The sequence below is a fragment of the Bombina bombina genome, chromosome 4 (assembly GCF_027579735.1).
Source record: "Bombina bombina isolate aBomBom1 chromosome 4, aBomBom1.pri, whole genome shotgun sequence".
Classification (NCBI taxonomy): domain Eukaryota; kingdom Metazoa; phylum Chordata; class Amphibia; order Anura; family Bombinatoridae; genus Bombina; species Bombina bombina.
Window position 1 is genome coordinate 312,526,544 of NC_069502.1, and position 18,102 is coordinate 312,544,645.

General features: G+C 40.5%; 1 protein-coding gene across 4 annotated transcripts in view; it reads left to right on the forward strand.

Annotated features, from left to right (window-relative positions):
* The first annotated feature begins 2,224 nt into the window (after positions 1 to 2,224).
* Positions 2,225 to 18,102, forward strand: part of RHBDD1 (rhomboid domain containing 1) — a 526,647-nt gene continuing 510,769 nt past the window's right edge. For 3 of the 4 annotated variants that reach the window (XM_053710024.1, XM_053710023.1, XM_053710027.1), the window contains exon 1: positions 2,227 to 2,296. The gene's annotated coding sequence lies outside the window, so the exon portion shown is untranslated. Of the gene's footprint in view, positions 2,297 to 18,102 lie in introns of all 4 variants that reach the window. The other variant, XM_053710028.1, reaches the window with a different exon arrangement.

Genomic DNA, 18,102 nt, shown 5'->3' on the forward strand with positions numbered 1-18,102 from the left:
ATAAAGTACAGTTTTTCAGACCGCCGCTCCTTGCTCTACTGAGCCGGTCTGTTTTTTTTCCTAAGGGCATCTGGGCAGCTGTCACGCTATTAAACTCAATGTAGCTCACTCCCGCTACCAGACCAAGTGGGAGCGAGCTACATTGAGTTAAATGGCGCGATCAGGCCCGCTGTGAGTATACAGCTGCCCAGATGCGCTTAGGAAAAAAACCAGACCCGCTCAGTAGAGCAAGGAGCGGCGGTCTGAAAAAACTGTTCTTTATAATAAAATATGGCTTCAATATTTTGTTGTACAAAGTTTGCGCTAAGATAATGTTATATAAGTCTGCACATAGTGCAGAATTATATAACATTACTTTTTAGGTTTAAAGACCGCTGCTCCATAACCTGTCTGCCTGCTCTGAGGCGGCGGACAGACATCGCCGGAAATCAACCCGATCCAATATGATCGGGTTGATTGACATCCCCCTTCTGGTGGCCGATTGTCCGCAAATCTGCAGGGGGCAGCGTTGCACCAGCAGTTCACAAGAACTGCTGGTGCAATGATAAATGCCAACAGCGTATGCTGACGGCATTTATCGATGTGCGGCGGACATGATCCTCAATAAATAGGCACCTAAATCTCCTTTCCTCCGGCCTTAAATTGTGACCTCTTGTCACAAAAATTTTCTTGGAATAAATAGAGCTTTTGCCATCTCTGTATATGGGCCTTGAATATATTTATATAAAGTAATCATGTCACCTCTGAAGTGCCTTTTTTCTAGAGAAAACAGATCCAGTTTGGCTAACCTCTCCTCATAGCTTAAATTCTCCATTCCCTTTATTAGCTTTGATGCCCTTCCATGAATGTTTTCTATATCTGCAATGTCTTTTTTTGAGATCGGCCCGGATTTATATAGTGACAGAATTATGCTTTCTTCCCTTGCATCAATGCCTCTTTTAATACATGCTAGTATCTTATTAGCCTTAGAAGCCGCTGCCCTGCATTGTGCCCATCTTTAGCTTGTTACCTATTACTGCTCCCATTCCTGAGCTTTTAAGAATGAGGCTTCTGTTGATCAGATTTGCAATGCAGCAACTTGGTCTTCCTTGCATACTTTTACTAAATTCTACCATTTTGATGTTTTTTCTTCTTCAGAAGCAGTTTTTGGTAGAAAAGTACTTCAGGCAGCTGTTTCAGTTTGATTCTTCTGCTTATAATTTCAGTTTTTTTCATTATAAAGATTAAAACTTTTGTTTTGGGTTGTGGATTAATTTTTCAGCGGAATTGGCTGTCTTTCTTTTTATCCCTCCCTCTCTAGTGACTCTTGCGTGGAGTTCCACATCTTGGGTATTTTATATCCCATACGTCACTAGCTCATGGACTCTTGCCAATTACATGAAAGAAAACATAATTTATGTAAGAATTTACCTGATAAATTAATTTCTTTCATATTGGCAAGAGTCCATGAGACCCACCCTTTTTATGGTGGTTATGATTTTTTTGTATAAAGCACAATTATTCCAATTCCTTGTTGATGCTTTTTGCTCCTTTCTTATCACCCCACTTCTTGGCTATTCGTTAAACTGAATTGTGGGTGTGGTGGGGGGTGTATTTATAGGCATTTTAAAGTTTGGGAAACTTTGTCCCTCCTGGTAGGATTGTATATCCCATACTTCACTAGCTCATGGACTCTTGCCAATATGAAAGAAATTAATTTATCAGGTAAATTCTTACATAAATAATGTTTTTTTACCATTTGCCAATAATAAAAAAAAAATGTCCCCGGATTTCATTTAAAAAATCTGGTCACCTTATTTTTAAAGGGACATACAAGTGCAAAAAAAAGCTTTATTGTATTGCTCCATAGCATCAATACACTATTGGCAACAAGCTAAACATTCCATATTTACATGGAAAGAACTCAGAGTAGCTTTGAAAGTTCAAAATAGCTGGTAACGCATTTTGTTAGAACCATCAAAACTATGTCTAATAAAGTTTTTGAGTTTGAATTATCACTCCTAACTGTTGCTAAGCATACTGGGATATGTAGTATTACTGTATAATATTTCTGAATGCCTTTCAACTCAAGTGAAACGCCTCGTCAATTTAAGATGGATTAATAAAGTTTATGTGCAATTGAAACGAAAGTAAATCTATTGTATTCCTTTTGTTTTGAGACGCAACTATCCTAATCCACCTTAAGGATGGCTGGGTGGAGTTTTGTGCTGAGTGAGTAATAGTACACGTGAAAAGGGAAACAGGAACTTCTGGAGTCTCGGTGCTTTGTATTCTGATTATAAATACAGCAGTGAAAGTAAGACTAAGCTTATTTTTCATCCAGTTATTTTGTTTTAACCAAATAATAGTTTTTATTTCAGCACCAGTTTACTTCAGAGTTGTTGGTTGATCAGGATTAATAAACACTGTCTATATTTACAATGTTTTAAATGGGCTGTTCTTTTAAACGAGACTAGATAAAATACAATCAATAAATAGTGTTTGTCAACGTAATATCTTAAAGGGACACTAAGCTCTACATTTGTTCTTATTTGTTATGCTGTTAAATTAATAAAAATAATCATATTTTTCCATTTGCAGCCACTGTTGTGTTCCACATATTACTTTTACTTATGTGAAGGGTAAGGGTTGTGTAACTGATCACCCTGCAGCCAGGTACTTCTCTGATGCTTTACAAACAACCAATCACTGAATTTAAAGGGTCATTATGGTTGGAAAAATTACATTCTCAAATAAGAGACTGTAATTTTAGGACTAGTGATCCTGCAACTCTGTATTTAACCCCTGTAATGGGGTTAAACACATTGTTGAAGTACTGCTCAAGAGCTGCAGAGCCAGCTGTGCGATATATTTTGCTCAGGACCTGCAGTGTTCTGCAGTTTCAAAGAGGTTCTTTGTGTTTAACCCCTTTGGATATAGCTTAGAATATTAGCATTGTTTAATACATTTGACCTTGTAATCTGATTTTGATAGCTTTTTTATGTATAATACACCAGCCACCTCTGGATGTTTACGTAGGTGTCCAGTTTCAGTGCAGGGGCACAAAACATATGTACGTATGCTTTGCATGCACTTCTGCATAGTAAAAGCTACCACTAAGACGGCAATAGCTTTTTCTTCAAGCATTTTTGCTAATAAAAGTCTATTGGTCATATGCATTTCAGTTTTGACCCTTTAATACATTAGTGAATGCTGTCACTGTGGATGCATGTTATCAAATTGCTCACAGTGGCCACGCAATTGTGCTCGGTACCAAACTTAAAGGGACACTAAACCCAAACATTTTCTTTCATGATTCAGATAGAGCATGCAATTTTAAGCAACTTTCTAATGTACTCCTATTATGATTTTTTTTTCTTTTGTTCTCTTGCTATCTTTATTTGAAAAAGAAGGCATCTAAGCTAAGGAGCCAGACGATTTTTGGTTCAGACCATGGACAGCATTTATCCACCAATCAGCAAGGACAACCCAGGTTGTGAAAAAAAAAATGGGCCGGCTTCTAAACTTTCATTCTTGCTTTTCAAATAATGATAGCAAGAGAACAAAGACAAATTTATAATAGGAGTAAATTAGAAAGTTGCTTAAAATTGCATGCTCTATCTGAATCATGAAAGATAAAATATGAGTTCAGTGTCCCTTTAACAAAGCTATTTTGATTGGACTTCAGACTCAAAAACGGGATGGACTGACTTGGGGCCTGAAATGTGATATTGTAAGTATTTCTGGAGCACTATATGACAGCAGTTTTGCAAGAGTGTTATCAATTTGCACGAGCAGTAGAGGGCAGCACTATTTCCTGCCATGTAGTGCTCCAAATGCCTACCTAGCTATTGCTTAAACAAAGATTACCATGGGAACAAAGGAAATGTGATAATAGAAGTAAACTGGAAACTTTTTAAAATGCTCTGTCTGAATCACAAAAGACAATTTTTGGGTTTCATATCCCTTTAAGTATTATGAATGCATTAGTGTTATTAATGTAGCATTAGGTATTTTAAAGGGACAGTAAACCTTAAAAATAATGTTATATAATTCTGCACATAGTGCAGAATTATATAACATTATTTAAGTGCTATAGTTCTAAACGGCTTGTGAGGAGCGAGCTGCACTTAGTGCTATGGCGCAGTCGGGCCGGGCTGTGACTATACAGCTGGCCCGATGCGCTGACTGAATATTACAGACCCGCTCAGCAGAGAGCAGAGAGCGGGTCTGTAAAAGCGCCGTAATTTTAACATATTTAAAGAGAAAAAAGCCGTTTAGAACTATAGCACTTAAATAATGTTATATAATTCTGCACTATGTGCAGAATTATATAACATTATTTTTAAGGTTTACTGTCCCTTTAAGTAAGGCCATTCTATTGACATAAGCATGTTAAAAAACATATGCTATTTGGTACATTCAAATATAATAAAAGGCCTTAACATGTCATTTTTGCATCCCTGACCCTAGTGAACTAGAGTGTTCATTACATTCTCATTTGATAATAATCAGCATATTAACAGCTGTAGATGGAAAAACATAATGATGTAACACCTGAGATCACCAGATACACTATAATACACCGTTAGCTGTATAGTTTTAGTACACAACAGCTTAATAGTGCACTTCACCCCTTGGCATCATTGCACACTATTAAAAAGGGGTCAATATGCAGACCCTTTCACCTGTGATGTAATTGCTAACTTCAAGAAATCACGTTTTCCCCTTAAAAACCAGCGCCGTACCCTGTATGACACTGGTCGTTATGCCCTTAAGGACCAGCGACGTACCCTGTACGTCGCTGCAGTCCTGGGCTTCTTTCTGCCGCCATCTCGTTTAACATTGTGAGCGCGTGTGGCACTGCAGAAATAGATTTGCAGTTACTGATGCACTCTGTGGTCCTCTTTGCCCGAGCAGCGGTAGTGCCAATCATTGGGGGGTGGGAGGCTAAGGAGGGAGGCGGGTGGACGGCCCATCGCTGAAGGAGGCGGGCGGAGGGCGGGAGCGTCCACTAGGTCACGCTACAAGGAAGCCCAAAATAAAAAAGGGGCTAAGGGGGATCCAACACTGCAGAATATTTATAAAAATAAAATAATATATATATATATATATATATATATATATATATATATACCTTTTATTTTAGTACTGTTGGTGACAATTAAGAGGTGGGGGAGGGAAGAGAGCTGTTTGAGAGTGGTCAGGGAAGGATCAGGGGGTGGGAGGTGTCAGATGGGAGGGTAACCTATACACTAAAGATAAAATTAACCCTACAAGCTATATAATTAACCCCTTCACTGCTGGGCATAATACAAGTGTGGTGCGCAGTGGCATTTAGCAGCCTTCTAATTACCAAAAAGCAATGCCAAAGCCATATATGTCTGCTATTTCTGGACAAAGGGTATCCTAGAGAAGCATTTACAACCATTTGTACCATAATTGCACACGCTGTTTGTAAATAATTTCAGTGAGAAACCTAAGATTGTGAAAAAGTTAACAATATTTTTAATTTGAAACATGAAATATACCAAAATGGGCCTAGATCAATACTTTGGGTTGTCTACTAAAAAACCACATATAGTTTTGATAGGTAAATATAAAAAAGGCTCTATTTCTGTTTAAATGTAGTGATTGCAAAAATGCTAAAAATGCTCTGCTCTTTTGGGGAAGTTTTTGTCTAAAATGCCCAGTCCTTAAGGGGTTAAAGGGACATAAAACTAAACTTTTTTCTTTCATAATTCAGATAGAGCATGTGATCTTAAACAACTTTCCAATTTACTTCTGTTATCTAATTTGTTTTGCTCTTTTGGTATCTTTTGCTAAAAAAAAGGATACCTAGGTAGGCTCAGGAGCTGCTGATTGGTGGTTGCTCATATATGCGTCATGTTATTGACTCAGCCAATGTGTTATGCTAGCTCCCAGTAGTGAATTTCTGCTTCTTCAACAAAAGATATCAAGAGAATGAAGCAAATTTGTTTAAAATGGTATTCTCTTTCTGAATCATGAAATGCAAAGTTTGGGTTTCATGTCCCTTTAATCCAGCACATATTGTCATTTGTTTTTACATAATTGACAGATTAACCCATAGACCCCTTTTGAACGTTTCATGCAGTCCTAAAAGCACGGGGCCTTTAACTCCATTAGGACGGTATGGGAGGTCCTAGCTTTATTGGTGTCCTGCTACCTCCGGCTTCTACAAAACAAATTATCTGACTGGGGCAAGTGGCTAGCATAGTAGGCAGTCCCCCATGATACGATCCCAGCGTTGAAGTCACGTGATTGCATCGACGATCACATGACTTCCTTTTTCCTGCAAATGTAAACATTTGCCCCGGTCATAAAGGGGTTAACAAATACGTGCTATATAGTAAGTGGTAGGAGCGCCTAAACCAAGGCTAGGTTTATACAATATAAATCAAAGGATACAGATACCGGAGATATCAGTTAAGGTATAGATCATAGAATACAGATACTGTGGATATCAGTAAAAGGTGTAACGCTAGTTACAATGTATGGCAATAAACACTAAAGGATAACCAATAAAATAGGGTTAAAAAAATATATAATTGAGATGATTATATATAAAAATAATACATTTGGGTATGATAGCAAACTACATTAAAATATAATATCAATTTAATAACAAATATGGCATGGATCCATGTTACAATAAAAATTAAAAATTACATACAACAAATCACAACAAATTTTCAATATTTAAGAACAGTAATAACGGGTTAAAAACCAGTGGATGGAACAAGAGAGCACATTCCAATATGTTATGTGAAACAAGGATACGCAGTAGATACTGTTCTAGAAGGTTCTAAAGTGCATATGAGTATAAAAATGATAAAACACAATACAGTAAGGATAACACAATAGCAACCCCAATAAAAGGGGAAAAGAAATTAGTGTGTTGTGAAAAGTTCCAAATGAGATAAATCCAAATGTTCAATTAAATCCAAATATTCCAAAAATACAGGTGTGAAAAAATTAGGTGTGAAATTTTTTTAGTTGTTAAATAATAAAATTGTATATCCGAGTGAGGAGTATAAAAATATAAAAATCAAAATAAAAAATCAAAGATAGTCAAAAAATGTGATGTGGGGGGGCGGAGCTAGCCTGTGAGGAGAATAGACGTACACTAAAAGAGCTCCTGCTAACTTAGCTATCTACAAACTTTAAAATCATATATTGTGCACTTTTTTTTTTGTCTGAACCGCTTTGGGCATCCTGTCCTACATTAAACTGTGTGCCCTAGTTATTTGTGGGCAATTAAAACTTAAATTGCTGACAAGACGCGGCTGAGAATCTCCCGGGGACCGGAGACTAGCCTTTCTAACGGCAACTACGCCTATCGCCAGTGGCCTGACAGCCTTAACATCTAAGGACCTCTGACTTCAGGCACATCTGTCCCCTATACTACGACACTGCTGCCCGGAGGGTCGGGGCTCCGCTCCGGTGCAGCAACGTGTCACAGCTAACAATATCAGAGCAGTATCAGAGCAGCAACCTGAAGTGGCTGACAGAAGCGGGCCGAAGATTCCTGACGACTTACCGCTGTGCGGGGATTTTTCTTACTTAGTCCCTACGGGGACCCGGACAGATCGTTAAAGAGACCTTGCGGTCCACACGGGGCTGCTGGAGGATTGGCGCGAAATCCTCGCCATCTTGAGGCCTTCACCTGGGAGGCGCTCTAGGCCCTCGAGGTGCAGTGAGAAGTGACACCAACAGCGAGACTCTTATAAGGGAGGTAAGAAAACATCCTGACACTGCAAATCTCTATAAGATCACAGAAGGGCTTTCTAGCTGGTTATTGAGGCTCAGAGAAACTTGGCCTATGCCACACCGGTCTAAACCTAGGCTGGAGGTATAATACCACTCATCTGTCTGCCATATAGTACGCCTACCTCTAACAATAATTTGAAGTCACTTGCTGCACTGGACAGGAATCCCCTCCTGTATAGACATATTCTGCCTTGTTCAAAGATTTGGAGAGAGCACCATATACCCTAGAGTCCGCAAAATAATTCACTTAGGCCCTGTCACAGCACTTAGGGGATTTACCGGAAGGTCAGACCTTATTTAGCACTTAACACTCTGCCACACTGACATTATATTTGGCATCAAATCCCTTGACTTGTCCAGAAGGACTTTATTATGCGGATTAGATTTCAAAAGCTAATTAGATACTGCATAACCATGCCTTAATGTGCAGGCCTCGTGAGGCCGGGGCTTGCCTGTACTGCCTGTAAGATAATACATGAAGACATAACTTGAAGACATTCTATTAATAAACTCCTGTTAAATCTGACAAATCCCTATCACTGTCTCCTATCTGGGCCTCTCATATCTGTAACATGCCACTGGGCTCTAGAAGGAAAACGGCTAATCTTTCTGAGTATAAGAAGTCAGTGGCAGATCACTTTAAAACTACACCTGTCGCTGTGAAATCTACAACTGACCTGCATATTTCACCAAAGCATACGGTCAACAGTCCTGTCATGACAGAACCTACTGGAGAAGTAAATAATCTTCCTGGCTCTATGGCCGCCGACATAGTATCCACCTTAACTCAGAGAATAAATTCTCTCCAAGAGACCCTCACAACAGCTATTAAGGGCTCTGCGGCAGACCTCAGAAAAGATATTGGGGCCATCAGTGAAAGGATTGATGTGCTGGAAAGAAAACAAGAGGACTTAACTGTGGAACAAGAAAACTTATCGCATCACTCCCAAGTTTTGGTTGACATGATAGACTCAATTGAAACTAAAATGGCTGATATGGAAGACCGCTCACGAAGGAACAATTTGAGATTTAGAGGCATCCCAGAAGATGTTTCTCCTGCTGAGTTAGGCAAGTTCCTTAATGAGTTCTGTGAAGTCCTACACACCCCGGCCTTCCCTAATGAAACTCTGGTCGACAGGGTTCATCGCCTGCCTAGAGGGAGGAATGTTTCAGCAGATAAACCTAGGGACGTGATCGCCAGATTTCACTACTTTACATATAAAGAACAGATTCTTAGGGCCATGTTCCAACGACCAGCACTACCTAAGCGATTTGAATCTATTCAAATATTCCCAGATCTGTCTCAATACACAGTACAAAAAAAGAGGTACCTTCAGAGAGGTTACCAGATCGCTGAGACAGTTGGGAATAAAATATAGATGGGGCTACCCGACTAAGCTGCTGATTCAAAAAGATGGCCGCCTCTATACTGCTGACACACCCGATAAAGGGCTTCAACTTCTTAAAGGATGGTCCACACAAAGCAAACATGGCGGGGAGGACAGATCCTCGGCTCCTTTGAGTGCGGAGCGGAGTACTGCATCTTCCTCACTTTTAAGACCCACAGCCTTTGAATGGAGACCACTTACACAGAGGCCCACTATCCCTAAAAGAAGGAATTCAGTTTCACACCAGCCGTTGCAGACAGGAGCAGAGAATCCCTCTGAAGACGAAGACTGATAAGTATAGATGTCTTATATGACTTACGAATATTGTTATGTTACAATGGGGGAGATTTTGTTTCTTTCTTTTTGCCCCAGGGGTATCCCTTGTTCATATCATGTACATTCTGGAGAACTGTAGTTTTGCATGAGGGGGCCCCTGCCCTCCTCTATCTTTTATCACACATGACTACAGCACTCGCCTGCTTATTCTGGTGAGCGATTGTACGGACCTATAGCCCCCACAAACTCTAATGTGGCATAGAACTCCACATATCCTTCTAATATGTAGACTTTTTTGTTTGTCCAACCCCAACCTCACCGGTGTGTGTGGTTACACGCCATGCTCAGGAACATACATGGAAAGCTTGGGGACTCACAACAATCTGGTTAGCCCGATTAAAACAATGTTCAATGTTTAAACTAGAATGTTTACTGTGTAGTTGAGATATTTCTGAATGATTTGTGGTATACTGAACTGTGTGTGAATGAGACGGAGAGGGTCAAGTTCTGGATTACACCACATCTGGTCATTTTCATGTGGAGAACGGCCTGCCCTGTCTCATCCCCATGCCCTTAGGCAGCTAAAAGTATTTGTATTGCATGCAGAGCCCTAGACCTGTAGATTGTTCTTCCCTAATCTGTACTCCTACTTATTATTTTGTGTGATCCAAAGTTAGTCCTGCTGGATGTAATATTTGATTCATAACATATAAATATCGCTCTAGTGATGATCCAGACTACTTAGAATGTTGACATGCTAAATTTTGAAGGGTATAAATCACTGGTTAGTTTATTAAGTCCATTTACACTTGCCTAGATCTATGCTATGTTTTGCTACCCATCCGGACTTGATCTATAGCCATATTAGGTTGCCTGTTATTGTTGCGGGGCCCTTTGGTTGCACATGGCTGTGACAGTGGTAGCGGTTTATTCTAGCAATGCGACCTAATCTACTCCTAAATGGCCATGAGCCGGCCCTGTCTTTCAGCCATGTACATTTCAAAATGGCGCTACTGCCAATGTACCTATAATTTTAGATTCGTTTGGGATATCCCAGACGCTAAGAATTACTCAAAATGTTAGTAATGAGCGTAATATTGTAGTCATGGACCAACAGTTGGTCTATCAATATATTGCATACTCAACTCTACTTAGGTTATACCTATTTAAATGACCAGGTTTACAACCTTGCTATATATGATTCTGTGCTGTTCTTTTATGGTGTACCACCTGAGGAAAAATATGTGGCTAATTGCCCATTAATGCAATATATACTTGTTCAGTTTTATGTTATATTCTGCTACCTCAATGGGTTGTGTGAAATGTTTTGATAAGTTATTTCTTGTCGCTATGTGACCCTTGGTTTGTGTGTGGCTGGGATAGTGCTAGATACTTGTTTCGCCACCTTATCTTGGCTCATCCTCAAGTGGACAGCTGTCCGCCCTGTCCTCTGGCCACACGCAACTCTTAACGGCAATAAGGTCATTGTATATTCAACTACAAGCTTGTTTAAGATAACCTAGTTGACAGGTTTTACCTGTAATGTTAACATCTGACACGTTTTATTAGTTATGAGTCAACAGTCGACATTTTCATATAATGTATATCCTTCTAAAACTTAAAATGACCCCCTCCAAGGTAGCCATAATACACATTAGAGTTGGCTGCTTTATACATACCCTCTAGAATTCACATGTCATATTCAATCAGCTTGTGTTTCACCAGAATAAGGGAACCTTATCTCCCTTCCTGATTGTTAGATGAAATAAGCGCAGGAGCTATATGCACTTACCCCTGATTGTGACATTAACTCCCCTTGAATTCAGGCTTGCCCCGGCCTTGCCTTACCTTACCCCTGTTTTGGACACTAATTTTTGTAGATATTGTAACGTCACTCTCCATCCCCCCCCCCTTAAGGGTAAAACCGAAGCTTACTAGAAGTAAGCAAGAGAACATAGATTCACTCGAAACTACAAATTTAAACACATGAAATATTAACCCGCACCTCTTTGGCAGAAGAGGTGGATACCGGGGTCATAACTATTTTAGTGTTGCCTCTTTAGTCCTTTGCACTGGATCATTAACTCTTTCCCTCTGTCTTAAACCCTCCTTTCTACATACCCTTTTATACCCCTAACCCTTTCCCTTTTTTTTTTTCCTTTCTACAATGGACTCTGATCTTAAGTTTATTTCCCTAAATACGAAGGGCCTAAACTCGCCCTCTAAAAGAAGCCTCTTACAATCCTTTTTAACTAAACTCAAATGTGACGTGTCCTTTCTTCAAGAGACACATTGGGCATCCGATAAAATCCCGAACTTTAACTTTCGACATTACCCAGTGGTCCTTAGTTCGACTTTCCAAGAAAAAAGTAGAGGAGTCTCGATATGCATTAGCAAAACGGTAGCGTTTCAACAGATACATGTTGAAACAGACCCAGAGGGGAGATTTCTGCTACTGGTTTGTAGACTGAATTCACACTTATTTACCCTTGTGAATGTATATGCCCCTAATCAGGGTCAGATTAGATTCCTACGTAGGATGCTATCCTTCATAGAGGGTCTGAGACAGGGCACACTAGTGCTGGGAGGGGACTTTAATCTGATCTGGGATCCCCAACTTGACAAACGGCTCTCAAATGGTAAAGCTATAGATCAATATTCCCAGTCCACAGCCCCTAAATTTCAAAACCTTATATATCAGTCTTCTCTCTACGACGTATGGAGAGCTTGCCATCCGGACACTAGGGACTACACTTACTTCTCACCCCCACACCGATCATACTCGCGATTGGACTTCTTCTTTGTCGATTCCTGGACACTGAATAAAGTCATGAGCTCCACCATATGCAGCTGCCCCTGGTCGGACCATGATGCTGTGGCGATGTCAGTGAATGTAGATGGGTCCGCTCCGTGCAGACCCTCCTGGAAACTCCCCAAGTTCTTGTGGGAAGATGGGTCTTTTGTTCCTGAGCTACTTGAAAAAATTGAGGAATTCTTGGAGACAAATGGCCCTCAAGATACCTCTCACCAAATTAGATGGGCGGCTCTAAAAGCATTTGTCAGAGGGTTCTGCATTGCCAAAGCCGCAAACATTAAAAAGAACTGGGGTGCCCCTTTGGGAAAGTTGACCTGTGACTTGCGTACCAAGGAAAAACTAAACAAATTATCCCCTACTGCTGATTTGTCTGCTGACATACTTGGCTTGAAAACACAAATTAAACATCTGGAACTGGAAAGAGTCAAACGTGCGCTCGCCAAGTTCAAGATGGTCATGTACTCGAAAAGCAATAAGGCGGGTACTTTGTTGGCGAACAAGCTAAAACAGAGGACAGCTATCTCAAGAATACCCTATATTAATCATAATGGACGGATGCTATATGCACCTGATGATATAGGGAAGGCTTTTGCAGACTTCTATGAACGGCTTTATAACATTGAGACCTCTGAGGTACCTATTAAAGCCACACCCTCCGACATAACCTTATTTTTAGAGAAACTAAATTTACCCACGTTGTCCGACGAGGACAAAGACAATTTAACTAGGCCCTTTACCGAGCTGGAAATAGGATTGGGGATCAAGCAATTGAAAAACGGAAAAGCGCCGGGCCCGGACGGGTTCCCGGGGCAATTTTACAAAAAGACGCACACTTTGCTACAGCCCGTATTATGTCAGGTATACAATGAAATCTGTAAAGGAGAAGGGATACTCGAGGAGTTCCTAGAAGCGACTATTGTCGCAATTCCTAAACCGGGCAAGGACCCTTCATTTTGTTGCAACTTCCGCCCTATCTCGCTGATAAATGTAGACATAAAACTGTATTCCAAACTCATAGCAGATAGATTAGCATCTCTACTTCCTTCCCTGATAGCAACCGATCAGGTGGGTTTTGTGAAGGGACGCCAGGGCCCTGACAATACCAGGCGTCTGGTTACAGTTTTTGCGGAGGCGAGACGTTCGGGAACTTCCCTTCTGGCCCTGTCCCTTGATGCCGAAAAGGCGTTCGACAGGGTCAGATGGGATTACATGTGGAGAGTTTTGGGGGCTTTTGGCTTCCCACTGCAGACCATCAATATGATTAGAGCCCTATATTCTAAACCTAGCGCCAGGGTGAGGGGAACAGGCTTTTGCTCCCCGAAATTTGCCATCTCAAATGGCACCCGACAGGGGTGCCCACTATCGCCCCTGCTTTTTGCCCTGGTCATGGAGCTGCTGGCGGAACTGCTCCGCTCTACACCATCTATTGAAGGAGTACCAATGGGCTCTACCCAGGAGAAAATCCTGCTGTACGCCGACGATGTGACTCTTCTTCTTACGAACCCCACGTCGTCGGTTCCGGCGGTTTTTGCAACATTAGACAGCTTTAGTGCTCTGAGTTACTATAAGGTGAATAAGACCAAAACGGAAGCCTATGGGATCAATCTCCCTGATGAGCAACTTTTAAGGTTGAGAGGTAACCATGATTTTCATTGGTCCTCAGACGCTATCAAACATCTAGGTGTCTATCTAAGTGCAGATATAGATAAAACCTTATCGCTGAATTTCGACGCGCTGATCAAAGACTTAAAGAACTTGACGAATAGATGGGACTTCAAGGAAGTATCTTGGCTGGGGCGTGTGGCCACTGTCAAAATGTCCTTACTCCCAAAGGCACTGTACCTTTTTAGATGCATTCCTTTGAATATCCCCCATGGAATTTTACAGCAGATTCACCAGATCTTTAGTAAATATGTTTGGGCTTGTAGGCCTCCAAGGATCAGCCATAAAATTATGCAGAGAGAGTATGCAAGGGGCGGAGTTGCTTTTCCCAGCATATTCCTTTACTACGAGGCTACGAGACTATCACACATCACGGCCTGGGGACCTACCGCCGAAAGGCCGAGATGGTTCAGATTAGAGGAACTCCACCTACCAGAGGGTTTAGATCTTCCCAGTCTTTTGTGGGTCCCTAGCTACAAACAATTGGTCAACATAATTACCAACCCGGTTGTTCAACAAAATATCAGAATTTGGCACACACTCAGACACCACTCACAAATTGCCCCGCACCCCTCGCCAATTCATCAACTGCGAGGCTTGATGTGGGGTCGTCCGAATGTTCATGTTGAGTTTTGGATACAACATGATCTCGATACGGTGGGAACAACTATTCTCCAATCAGAGATTGTTAACAGTCCCTCAGGTCCTTGACTCCTTGATAGGACCACCTCTCTGGTTTCACTTTGAATGTTCTAGAATACTCAGTTTCCTACATTCCTGGAAATTTGGGACTCGTGGACTTAGGCCACACTCCCAATGGGAGGAAAGATGGCTGAGCGAGATGGGTACATATAAGCTCCTCACGTTCCACTATCGGGCTATTTTGCGAGATCACTCGGTGAGTCTTCCCGGTCAAATCAAAAAGTGGTGCAGAGAATTGTCCTTAAAAATATCAGACGCAGAACTGAGCATTGCTATTAATTTAACGAAAAAAACGATCCACTGTACAACCATCTTTGAGGGATACATGAAACTCATTTTACGGTGGTACAGAGTGCCCACCAGGCTATCTAAAATGTTTCCGGCTACCTCATCGAGGTGCTGGAGGCTTTGTGGCGGGGAAGGATCAGACTCCCACGTATGGTGGTCCTGCCCTAAGATCCTTGATTTATGGAAAGATGTTGAGACTCTCCTGCACTCCATGAATGTGGAAGTACGGTTGACCCCTACTCAGGCCCTCTTTCATATATTTGACAAACAACTACCTAAATGCAATAAACAGCTGGTAATCTATATTCTGGCGGCTACGAAGTTATGCATAGCCAGAGCATGGAAAAAAACAGACCCACCCACTATCACAGACGTTTGTGAGGTAGTACAATATCTCGCTAAAATGGAAAAATTCGCATATAACGCTCTGGAGAGGACGGAGGACTACTGGGCGATCTGGGAAGACTGGATTAAAATTCAATAACTTTTAATACACAAAAGTGTCATTGCCCAGCAGCATGGGCAGAAACTGTTCGAGAGTAAAATCTGCTCCGCAAAATTATCCCTCCCTCCCCCTTTTTTTTTTTTTTTTTTTTTTTCTTTCTCTCTCTTCCCATCTTTCTCTCCCTCCCCCCCCTATAAGCTGAATCCCCTACCCTTCTCTCCATCTTCACCTCTATCCCTAATATACACGACCAATTGAGGCATATTTGTTGATTCGATATAATCTAGAGTTTAAAGATTGTAACCTTGGTCCCTAGTGTTAAATGTTAAATTTATGTGGTTCATTGCTTGAGATTCCTATTGAAATAATTGTTGCGCTATGACCAAAGTTCACACGTATATACAGAGGTTATTGTATTTTTGTATTCATTTCATCTATGTGCTGAGCTTCGATGTGAATTGTGAACCTATTTTGAATCTCAATAAAATTTGTTTGAAAAAAAAAAAAAAATAAAATGTGATGTGATGAATCCAAACTAGAAACTGTGATAAAAACCTTGGTGGTGATCAAATAAAAAAAATCTTCAAATCCTGTGGAAAAAGAAAATATACAACATAGAGCAGTACCGTTTTACAGATAACTACAAATATTAAATGTATCTCACCATATAAGCCAACGCGTTTCGGCCCACCTATAGGGCCTTTCTCAAGACTTTCTTGAGAAAGGCCCTATAGGTGGGCCGAAACGCGTTGGCTTATAGTAGTGGATGTGCTTCATAATGTAATATTATGAACACTAAAACTATTTATTTTAGGAGCAAAGCGAGTCATGTAGGGGTATTGCAGTAACTAACGTGTGATGGCATAAGATTGAAAATACGGAGCTAGCCAATACAACCTGGACGAATTGAGAGGTACATGGTGTTTTAGAAGGATACCCAGTGATGTTAGTATTTACCATTGTTTCAGGATAAACATTATAGGTGTACAAAGGAATTGTAGAGTAAAATATAGAGCTTTCATAAATTGAGTTTAGTTGTCTCACTAAATATGATCCTACTATCAGCTAACCAGATCACCTATACAACTCCCTAGCGATGTTTTAGACTAATGTAGCCTGGTTGATCTAACAGAGCAGGCAAGATTCTCTTAGCAGAGGGAGTACAAGAGATGAGGAGTGAAAAAATAAATATATGTATATATACCAGTGAGAATGACTATTATATGTAGCCCTGGACAGGTCCCTAATGGGTGCCTGCAAATACCTCTCCAAACAAATGCACGGGCTTTGGGAGGCAGGTAGCAAGTTAGGTAAAGGGATAAGAGAAGGCACATGTATCACAAATATAACATGAGAGGAAGGTAATGGGTTCATGGTTTCATATGAATATGAGGGAAATACAGAGAGATATATGTGCTAAGGAAGCAGAGTCTAAGTGATCATGGCTAACATAAGTAAACTTAAATAGATCCCTAATGGGTACCTGTACATATCTTACTAGCTAATTATAAAGACAGTGAAGCATAGGTAATAAGCAAGGCAAAGACATAGTAAAGGGTACATATATAACTAATATAACTGGAGTACAAGGCAATGAGTCCATAGCTTCTTTTGGGTGTAAGGGAAACATAGGATACTAAACAGGCAGGGCCTCAACAGGTGGGTGACCCAGTACCTTGTATCAAACTGTTACTAGTCCCAATATAGTTACCCGACACCTCTCTTTGAAAACAGGCTGGGCAAACAGGAATAGGTCTTTCTAAGTAACCCATATTTCTCATGCCCCTGTGTGTAAGCCACGCCACAGTTATTGTAGGCAATACGACTGGGCAAGGGGGTTTGAAAAAGGATGTTAGGTTGCTGCTCCACAGACCCCATCATTATGGTGTGAGAATCCTGTAGTCGTCGTCGGGTGTGTGAGTTAGATGGAGCCTTCGATCCCAAGCAAGGCTGAGTGGGCTGGCGGGCCAAAGTGTCCAGCGTATATCTGGGTTGAGAAGCGAAAGCAACTGCGCCAGGTGAAAAAAGCATTGGGGAAAGGTCCAGCTTGCGGTCGGTCTGCACAGAAGGGAAACTTTAGAAGAGAAGAAAAAGTGATTGGGATAGCGCTATGCAGCTGCGAGTCTTATAAAGTGAAATAAATATATATTAGTTTGGATCTATTTTTATCTGAATATGAAGGTGTCCCTGTTTTGGGTTGTTCAATTATGAGATTACTATTTTGATATATAAGGATCCCCGGTTTATTTTGATCATATAACCTGGATGATAGAGTAATTTCTATATTTTTAAAATAGTCTTATGTCCTATGTTTTTTATATATAAGTATCTTATAGATATTATTATAAAATATGATGTAAAAGAAGAGAGAGGAGCAAGTGCTTTAAGATATATGTATTTTATTCCTATACAGATAAGGTTCTTATCGTATAATAGTTAACAATAAAATCTAACACATTGATGCCGGCATCTAGATTTAAAACCACATTAAAACAGTTTTTTATTTGAAATTTATACTTGTTATATTCTATCAGTATTACTGCTGGTTTTGGACTATAACCGTGGTTTTATGAAAGCAGCTCTGATTGGCAACATCTTATAAAAAACAAAAAGTTTCTATTCCTTGACATACATGTATCGTATATTTTGTTTGTTACAATTACAATTTTTCAGTGCAGATCTAGTTTTACAATATATTAGCTAGATGAGTGTGAATACCACGTATTTTTACTTAGACATTGATATTCCAGGTCTAC